General features: G+C 40.6%; 1 long non-coding RNA gene and 1 other non-coding gene across 2 annotated transcripts; both read right to left on the minus strand.

Annotated features, from left to right (window-relative positions):
- Window positions 1-6,525: 6,525 nt before the first annotated feature.
- On the minus strand, window positions 6,526-7,455 carry LOC109180865. The gene is made up of 2 exons (XR_002054129.1): window positions 7,203-7,455; window positions 6,526-7,085 (listed from the first exon to the last, which is right to left on the minus strand). It is a non-coding gene; the product is annotated as an uncharacterized LOC109180865 (long non-coding RNA).
- Window positions 7,456-8,924: 1,469 nt separating this feature from the next.
- On the minus strand, window positions 8,925-9,006 carry TRNAS-AGA. The gene has a single exon. It is a non-coding gene; the product is annotated as a tRNA-Ser (tRNA).
- Between the last annotated feature and the right edge of the window lie 1,898 nt (window positions 9,007-10,904).

The following is a 10,904-nucleotide window of genomic DNA, read 5'->3' on the forward strand; positions in this document are numbered from 1 at the left end:
TAAGCTTTTCCTGCAAGAGTATAAACCAAGTGTTCTGTGTCTCCTCGAACCTAACGTGTCTGGAGTTCATGCAGATGAAATCTGCTTCGATCTCACTTATGACCAATGGATCAGAGTGGAAGCATATGGCTTCTCAGGTGGCATATGGGTTCTCTGGAAAAACGAGATCCAAATTCAGATCTCAAGAACCCACCCCCAATTTGTTCTTCTAGAAATCAAGGAGAATAGCACACTTCTGTGGAATCTCTCCTTTGTTTATGGCAGTCCTGACCATGCCCTTAGAAAACACCTCTTTGAGGACTTGTCCCAAGAAAACCTTAACCTGCAAGGTCCTTGGTTAACAATTGGAGATTTTAATTCGGTCCTTACATTAGATGAAATTTCTGGCAGCACTAATCTTGCATCTACACGTTGCGCAGGTTTCAGAAATTGGATATTTGAGGAAGGTCTATTAGATATGGGGTTTGAAGGCTCCCAATTCACATGGCGTAGAGGACTAAGCGCAACCTCATTTAAAGCAGCCAGACTAGACCGTGCCTTATGCAACTTGGAGTGGAGAACGCTATTTCCGGACGCAACTATCCTCCATCTTCCCATAGTCAGTTCCGACCATGCGCCTCTACTGTTAAGAACCAAAGGGAACCAGAGAGCTACTAGGCAAAAAGAATTCAAGTAATATGCAGCTTGGTCCAGACATCCGGACTTCGCGAATGTCATCAAAAATAATTGGAATGTGGAAGTCAACTTGGAACATGCTAAGAGAGAGTTAGCAAAGAAATTACAAAGCTGGAACCATACTTCATTCGGGAATATTTTTCAAAGAAAACGAAGAGTCCTGGCCAGGATCAAAGGAGTACAGAATGCACTCAAAACTCGCCCTAGATCGGACCTAATAAGACTAGACAAGAAGCTGCAAAAAAGAACTGGAAGAAATACTAAGCCAAGAAGAACTCTACTGGTTTCAAAGCTCCCGTGAAGATTGGATTGCTACCGGTGACAGGAACACTAGGTTCTACCAAGCAGCGACAGCAACTAGGAAAGCCCACTCTAAAATTACGAAATTAAAGAATAACCAAGGGGAATGGCTGGAGACAGAGGAAGCCATACTTGGCCACATCACAAACTTCCTTTTGGAGCTATACACTGAGGACGCGACCATCCGAAAGCAACCTGAATGGAAAAACGCCTTCCCAGTTCTACTTGACGACGAATGGGACGCTGTCAACGCCCCTTTTACAGCCCTTGAGGTGAAACAAGCTTGCTTCGACATGGCCCCCTTCAAAGCTCCAGGGCCGGATGGATACCATGCCGGTTTCTATCAGCACAACTGGGCGATTGTGGGGGAAAAACTGACATCTTTCGTGTTGAATTACCTTGATACTGGGAGTCTTACCGAAGGTTGTAATGACACTGTTATAACACTTATACCGAAAACACAAAGCCCCGAGAATGCGAAACAGCTACGCCCAATAGGCCTCTGCAATGTATCCTACAAGGTAATCTCTAAAACACTCACTTCAAGACTGAAAGCAGCCATCCAGAGGCTGATTGGCTTGAACCAGTCAAGTTTCGTACCCGGCAGACAAATAGTAGACAATATTATTGCCTACCAAGAAGTGTTGAACACAGCGAACCACAAAAAAGGAAGAACATGTCTGATGATCCTCAAAATCGACTTTGAGAAAGCCTATGATAGGCTGTCATGGAGCTTTGTGAAGAACACTCTCAGGGCTGCAGGCTTCAACGAGATCTGGACTAGGAATATTATGGGATGTATCGCCTCGACAAGATTATCTGTCACCCTAAATGGACAAAGGTCACAATGGTTCAAGCCTACGAGGGGAATCCGCCAAGGGGATCCCATATCACCGCTACTGTTTGTGCTCTGCATTGAACGCCTAAGTCACCTTATTAACGAAAAGGTTGAAGAAGGAGCTTGGAAAGGAATAAGCGTGTCTAGAAGTGGCCCTAGCATCTCACATCTCATGTTCGCAGATGATATGGTACTATTTGGTGAGGCTACAACACAACAAGCGCAGGTGATTAAGAACTGCCTAGACCTATTCTGTGAAAGCTCAGGTCAGAAAGTAAACTTCCACAAATCCCTAATGTATTTTTCGAAGAACACTCCTGCGAACGAAAGGCAGTCGATTGAAAGAATTCTCAATATTGCAAGAACTGATGATCTAGGCAGATACTTGGGAGTCCCCTCTCTACATGGCAGAATTAAAAAGGATTCGTTCCAAGGGCTTGTGAATAAGGTCCAAAACAGACTAGCTAGATGGAAAATGAAAACGCTTTCCATGGTCGGAGAATACTCGCCCAGTCCATCCTATCTGCGATACCCATTTATGCGCTTCAATCAACGATGTTACCTCTGGGAGTCCTCAAAGAAGTGGAGAAACTAATAAGAACCTTCCTATGGGGAGGAAAGGATGGAGAAAGGAAGATTAACCTCGTAGCCTGGGAGACTGTTACCAAGGACACAGAGTATGGAGGGCTCGGCATCAAAAATTTGGAAACTATGAATCTAGCCTTTATGGCAAAGTTGGGATGGAGGTTGCACCACGAAGAAGAAGGCCTATGGGCACAAATAATAAGAGCAAAATATGGAGTTCACAGCCCTGATCCCAACACATGGCAACCAAAGGTAGGGATGTCCAATGCTTGGAAAGGAGTCCTTAATGCAGCACCTACCCTCAAGAAAGGTCTTAAAAAGATTGTCGCAAACGGCAGAAACACGTTATTTTGGATGGAGCCATGGATCGAGCAACAACCTTTGATCAATCTAGTGACAGTAAACCTACCGCTACCAGTGTTGTATGCTCCAGTCTCAGAATACTGGGACAATGAAACAGGTTGGAAGTGGGAAGAGCTAACAAACGTACTACCTATGCAAACTTTGCAAAAACTAGCGGCCTTTGTCATACTAGATGGCGAAAGAGAAGACGTGGTGGGCTGGGGCCCCAGCTCATCAGGTGTCTCGTCTGCATACTCCCTTATATCTAATCAACAGCCGTATCCAGAGTCGCGCAAATGGAAAAACATATGGAAATTGAAGGTCCCAAGCAAGATGCAATTTTTCATGTGGCTAGTAAGGCACAACAAAATTATGTCCAATGAGAATAGAGCCAAGAGAGGATTTACAGAGAATACCAGCTGTGATCTATGCCATGACCAAGTGGAATCAACGGAACACATCCTCCGCAACTGCCCGATGGCTAGACAACTATGGGAGAACTTGCTACCCAACACAAGTAGACCACACCACGGCTCAAACTTCTTGGACTGGCTGGATGCAGGCTTGGAAGGCTGGTACTGCAAGAGACGTAGCCAGAGCAACAAAATCACATTCGCAGTCGCCCTATGGTGGATTTGGAGATGGAGGAACGATAGGATTTTCAATGAGGAGAACCCAAGTTTGAATCAGAAAATATATTGGATTCACATGCAATGCAAGGAAATAAATGATGCCTTCAACAAAGCAAGCACATTGGGTACAGGATCATCAATTCGCAACTGGAAACTTATCAAATGGAAGAAGCCTCCGCAAGGTTGGTCAAAAGTTAATACCGACGCTTCCCTGAGCCCAACGGCTATGCATGCAAAATGCGGTGGAGTTATCAGAAATGAGCATGGCAATTGGATTAAAGGTTTTTCTTACTCAGTTGGAGCCTGCTCAATCGACGCTGCGGAAGCCTGGGCACTCCTCAAAGGTATCCAACTAGCTATCTCTCTAAATCTAGAGAAAGTATGCTTCGAAAGTGACTCTCTAAGAATAGTCAAGGCAATGAATAGCAACGGGACGGTGGACAACGTCGCAAGGAATATTATTCATGCATGCAATCGGGAACTCTTAAATATTGCAAATTGGATAATTTCATACATTCCCAGGGAGCAGAACCGGGTGGCAGACGGCCTAGCCAAGCTTCATGATATATCAAGTGGTTTTAAAATCCATGACACAGAACCGGAGAGCTTGATGCACCTCACAGAAGAAGACAGATTTGGCCTTCCTGTTTGGAAACAAATAGATAGTCCCACCATGTAATTTTTTTCTTGGGTACCCCCCTTCCTTACTTTCAAAAAACTCTTTTATAACGTGTTAGATTTCAATTATTAAAAAATTATATTGAAACGACCTCTCTATACTTGAGCTTGTATATTGTGGAATATATCTTCCTATGTTATGTATTTAATAATTTTTGTACCTAATATGTCACAGTATAACGAGTCAACCAAATATTATTATTTTTAAATTCAGTTTAACAATAATTTTACGAACAAGCAAAATATTGTTAACCTTATTATCCCTCCATTTATTCAAACTATTAACCATATAATTAATAGCCCATTTCTATCTAACCTAATATTTTATTCTCTTTATAATCCAGTCTCAAGCTCAAAATACTCATTATTTTATTATCAAAATCGATCTAAACTGATTTACTTCATTGTGATCTTTTATCATCTAAGATCACAAGATAGCCAGGTAGGCTTGCCTAAATGCACAACGTAACCTTGAATAGCAGCTTTATGTTTCTCATATTACTATAAAAAAATAAAGAAATAAATAAGCTCCCCGGCCTTTAAGAGCAGTAAAAGGCACATTATAAAAGAGCAATACTATATATTTTTTCACCTTTTATTTTATTTATTTTACTCTCTGTTATACTTTGATTTATTCACACAAAAAGAAAAAGAAAAAAAAAAGTGAGTTATAATTTTGAGTAATACAACATGTATTTTCACAATTATTTACTTATTCTAATAAAATATAGATATATGATGATAATTGTACTCTCTAGAACATATTTGTTATTTTCTAATATATATTCAACCTAGGTGAGTGGGTGTAGATTGCGTTAGCAAAGTTTGATTTTTATTGGAGAGAAAAATCATGTGCACCCTTTACAGGAAGGGAATCTACAACCTTACACTTCCATTGAAAGTAGGGGATAAGGGTTGTCAAGGTGGGCCGAAGCCCACGGGTCAGCCCTAAACCATCCCGTGGTGAGACGGGTTAGGACCTAGAATTTTTGTCCCACGAGTTTTTAAAAATGTAAATTTTTAAAATTTTATTTTTGTGTTTAAAATTTTTAAAAAGTTACATTTTCTAAAATTTTAATATATATATATATATATATATATAGGCTCGTGGGATAGCCAGCCTCACTTGAGGTAGCTCACTCACACACTGTTGTTGGTGAGATTCAATCCCTGATTATTCTTCTAACTTTTCACCCCTATGACCAGTTGAACTGTCCATGCGGGTCAAACGAAAGGTTACATGTTCAATTGAGTACTATCCCAATTTAAGGCTCCACATATTATGTGGAGCAATTACTATAGAAAGTTCAATTGTAATCATAAAAAATAAAAAAATAAAAATTTATATTTTTTGGGGTAAAAAAAACTATTCTAAGCTTTTGGGATTTATTTCTTCTTTTTGTTTTCCTGCGTATAAAATAAAACAAATTGTATTCTTGATAGTACACTTATTATTATTATTGCGTAACAATGGAAATTCATAGTCACTATTCGAATGCATACATTTAATAAATCTCAATCTTATGTAATAGCTTATAAATTACACATAAAATATAAATTACATTAGAAAGATCTTGTACGATAGGTTCTTATTTTTTATTATAAAATTGTGAATTATTGAAGTGTTGGTCTTCAAATTTGCAAATAGCAATGTGAAAAGGACCTATTTAAAAAGGACAATAATTTAACGTAGTGATCACTTTCTAATTCTTGTCCCCCCTAGGTTGTCTTTACCGCTGACTGGGTCAAGTAAACGCCACTAATTAATCATTTTGTCTTTAAGGCTGCGTTTGGCTCCAGTACCCTTCAACATTTGTCAGAATTAATGACGATTTTGATGTAATAACAAACCAAACATGAGAAAATAATCCATCCTATTAATGATTTTGATATACCTTAACGTTGCAGCAACCTAAGAAAACCACATATTGACACCACATATTGCTTAATTCTTAATTTAACTCGAGACCATTTGTAACTTCAATGCAAATTGCAAAATAATAACTAAATATATTAAAATAAAATGCTATTTTCCATTCTAATTTTTTCTTAACATTTTCACTCATGATATGATTTATAAGTATTTAGTGTTATGAACGGATTAATTTTACATAAGGAGAGAAATTATAAGATGGTGTGTAGCATTATTTTATGTGAAAATGGTGTGTAACATTATTCTATGTTAAAATAGTTTATCACAGTCATTATTTGAGAGTATACATTAAATAAATCTTAATTCTGTATATTAATTTGTAAATCGCATAGAAAAGGACGACCTCGTACAACATACTCAATCGAAAAGTGTCTAAAAAATCAAATTCTATGATTTTCTGATACAAAAGTAATGTTCTATTTACCTGACCACCACAATAGCAACACATATTGCATAATTCAATTCGAGACAACCTATAATGTTACTGAAACGTAATGTATTTCTTCTTTCTTATAAGTGGATGATTAAAAGTGCATTGGGAAATAGTGAAATTGAATGTACAAAATAATAGTAAAAATTATAGTAATTAGAGCAATTCACCACTCTGATCTGATCCATAGTATGCTTTGAATTATTATGGTGATAAATTGCTCCAACTATAATATTACAAAATAGATATTTAGTTCCAACCTCTCCCCAAAACACAACATAAATGTATGGATCTCTGAAACCACAAACTTTGGGTGAGAAGAATTGAAGATGAGAGATGACAAAAAGTATGAAAATTTGTGGAGAATTTAAGGATCCCAGCCAGAGAAATCCCTCACATAAAACATACAGGGCAGGGCAGAGTAACAAGGCAAGATTTCGATCTATTATATACATCTGCAGATTGGCTGGCACCAAATTAAAAGACACCACAAATTAAACTCATGAGACTGTACAAAAATGGATCATTTGAGTTTCCATGGAAGGCACTGAAGCTTTGAACATGAACCAGACCATGAAACTTTACACCCTTCTTCTCCTCCTCCGTCTGAAACCTCGGCGCCGTCGCAACACTTGCACACCATCCCAAGCGTCGCGAAAAGCTTCGCATATTCTGCAATTCAACCAGGTTTATATCAGCTCCGATCTATATATATACATAGGTTCCCAATCTGGGCGGATATAGAATTATACATACAGCAATTAACTAAAGAAAACAAAAGAAACTTACTGCTTTCTTGGTTCGCGAGAGAAATCAACGGCCTGGCTTCTGCAAATCTTGAATGCTTCTGCGACGAAAGGTGGAGGAGCAGAAGAATGAGAAGAAGATAAGGCCTGGAGGCAGATGAAGCCATGTCTCCTTAGCTTGGTTTTGGAAAACCCAACGGGATGATGATTGAAGCTTCCAAGACCGTGTGGGTGCGTGGTGGGTATATATAATGAGATAAGATAGCTTAAAATATGTGCAAAACGACTAGTTAAGTTTTTTCTTTTTTTTTTTTATCAAATATTGAGTAAAATTCGCAATCACTATTATGCGCACGTACTAGTCAACAAAAGATTAGAAATAAATCAGTCTAAGTTATTCATAACTGAGATCTGATTAACTTAGTTGGGATTATCACCCACAGGACCCATCCTTAGAGCCCTTAGAGTCATCGCGTTGCGAAATCAGCATCTTAGTTGGGAATATCACCTACAGGACTCCGCCCCTAAGACCTCTAGGATTATTAAGAGGTAGAATACGAGTTGCGCAATTAACGCACCAGTCATATCTTAGTATTTATGTGTGCATAAAGGATTCAATCTAAACTTTTCATATTTTTTTTATACATGTTTTCAGTGAGATTCGAACTTTACATTGTCACTTCTAGTCATGACCTTTAAGTAAGATGACCAACCAATTATATTAAGTCATGGGGCCCACTACTTAAGTTTTGTACAGGTCATGATTGGATCTAGAAGGTGGGGTGTTATATGGCTATTATTAATTTGCAGAAGAAATATTGGGGAAGAAAACAAATTTGAGGCATCTAGAAAGAGAGAGAGAGAGAGAGAGAGAGAGGGGAAGAAGACGACCCGTCTCCTACGTTTTCAAACGTTCATACAACGTACGCCTCCTTTTGCGTCGTGTGATTTGGTTCGAAACTTCCTTAATTTTCACTAAACCAGCTGGTGGGTGGTGAAATATGCTTTAAGGATATGCCTACCACAACTGTAGTGTACTGGCCCATCTTCTTTCTTAGCTTTCTCCAATCTATCCCTTCGTTTCCTCGTAACAGCCGACTAACGTATCAAGCATTTGACCAATTACATCTCAATAACTACATTATCAGTTTCGGGAATACAAATGCATTAAAATATACGAGTTCCGAAATATACACACACGGAGTATACAAGTGGAAATTCATTTGATTAAGCATTTAAGCCTCTGTTTGATAGAATAGTTAGTCTATCAACTGATATTAATTTATTTAACCACTATTAATTATTTGATTTGCGTAAAAAATTAATATAAGTGTTTGATTAAATAATTTTTTGTAACTTCAAAATGTTAAAATTCAAAAAGATGTTCAAAGTAACTTTTCAATTAACTTTTCAAAAAAGAAATTATACCAAACATCTTTCAGTTAATGTATCAACTAGTTATATCCTCTAATTAACCCAATTAATTAACAGTTGATAGCTATCAGCCATTTACCAAACAGGACTAAATTGCACATTGGATATATATTACTTATTAGTTTCTTTTTTAAAAAAGAAAGTACTTAAAAACTTGAGAAAACAACTTTTACACATTCTATGAAGTTTTTGTAAATTTGTATAAGAAAACGTGTATGAAATGCATAAGTCTTCACTATTCGGCTTATTCACATACGATAAGATAAATTTTATTATAATTTTCTTAAAATAAGTACATTTTAGAGTAAAAATATATGAAATTGAAATTTAACGTGAGCGACAGGATTCGAACTTGCGCAGGCAAAGCCCACATGATTTCTAGTCATGCCCGATAACCACTCCGGCACGCCCACTAGTTGCTTATTTTTTCCACTTCCTCTTATGTGTGAATTTATCTGAAAAACAATTGAGTAAATGGGGGTAAAAATACCCAATGACTATATGAGTTTCATATACTATAGTGTTTTGTTCAATTTAGTCATTATACCTTTATTTTGTTTAATTTAATTTTTGTACTTTACAAAGTAGTATGATGGGGTGAGAACCCCGGCCCAAGAAAAGAGGCCCAGAAAGAATGCATGGGCCGAGTCCAGGACTCGGCCCAGGTCCAAAAAGGGAGGCCCAGTTCAGAGACCGGAAGGACGGCCCAATGCCAAACGGGGACGAGGAGTCGGCCCAGGCCCGACCTAGGACAGGACTCGGTCCAGAGAGCCGTTGAGGGAGCCTTCAACGCAGTTAAGACAAGGAGCCGTTGAGGCATTAAAGGCCGGGCTCGGTCCGCCAGTTACTAGCCAAAGAGAGCCGTTGGCGGATTCCGTAACGTTGCCCAATAGCTCGGCACATTGAATGTAATCTTTAAGTCGGCCATCATAAGCCTTTAAGTCAGTAGAGGAGGAGCCACTATAAAGAGGGCTCCTCCACCCTTGTATGAGGCAGATTCGAGAACCCGGAGAGGGAATAGACAAGTACTATTAAGCATCATATTTTACTAAGACTCAAACCCTTTTGTGAAAGGTGTATCCACCAGCTTAAGGTTGTGTTGGACCTCCTTGGGCCCGAAAACCCAGAAACCATCACTGGCGCCGTCTGTGGGGATCGAAACGAAGAGTCACGTGTCCTCTTGGGTGAGGCGAGTCCGAGGAACCATAGTTGAATCAGGCAAACTCCAGATATGGCAGGAAGCGAGGAACAGTTGAGCCGTCAAGACAACGGACGAGAGGCCGACTTGAGAAACCAGTTGAGTAGGAGAAACGCCCGAAGCCAAGAAAACGAGACGACACCGCCACTGACGCCGCGGAGAAACCCGCAAGCACCTCCAGTGCTGCTCACCCCGGAGCAGTTGCGCGCAATCGGGCGCGCCTGTGCGGAAGCGAGTCTAGGAGTGAGAGAACAGTCCATCACTCGCCAGCAGCAACGCGAGTTGCGACCGCCTCAGAGGTCAGACAACCGGCAATTGAGCCGACGGGCAGAAAGCCAGCCGGTGCAGTCCGTTCATTCCCGGCTAGGACCCAGCGTCGGACGTCGGTCGGCAAGAGAGCGATTAGGCCGGAGGGAGCCCAGTCGTGCCCCGTTAGTCGTCCGCGACCGACAAGCTGCACGAGAAAAGAGCCGAACCAAAAGGGCCAGGACTGAGACTCGCCGCGTGGAGCAACCTCTTCGCAACCCTGCCCAACCGGCTGAGTCTGAAGTCGGCGAAAGCACGGAATCCACGGGGAATCGGACCCGGGAAAGGGTCGAAGTGGCCAACCTAGTACAAGAGGTACGAAATCTAAGAGAACGGATGGAGGGAAAAGCCAAATCCCCGGGGCGTACGTTGCTAACCGCCTTGCCCTTCTCAGACGAGGTTATGGCCTTCAAGATACCGGGCGACTTTAAGTTCCCGGAGCAAGCCACATTTGACGGATCAGGCGACCCGCGAGAACACCTGTTGAGTTACCAAGCTAAGATGCAAGTCCTAGGAGTGCGGGATCCGGTCATGTGCCGTGCCTTCTTACCCACGTTGAAGGGGCCAGCCCAAAGGTGGCTTGTAGGTCAGCCCTCGGGGTCGATCCACAGCTTCGAGGAACTGGCAGACCGCTTCATGAGCCACTATGCCGCTAACATCAAGCCACAGAAGGATCTGACGCACTTAGGCGACATCCATCAGGATGAAGGCGAGTCCTTGAAAGCCTATCTTGCTCGCTGGCAGAAGGAGATCCAGTCGATAGAAGAGGTGGAGGACCAAACAGCGCTCACCTTCTTCATTGAATCT

This window comes from Ipomoea nil, unplaced genomic scaffold (assembly GCF_001879475.1).
Source record: "Ipomoea nil cultivar Tokyo-kokei standard unplaced genomic scaffold, Asagao_1.1 scaffold1043, whole genome shotgun sequence".
Lineage (NCBI taxonomy): Eukaryota > Viridiplantae > Streptophyta > Magnoliopsida > Solanales > Convolvulaceae > Ipomoea > Ipomoea nil.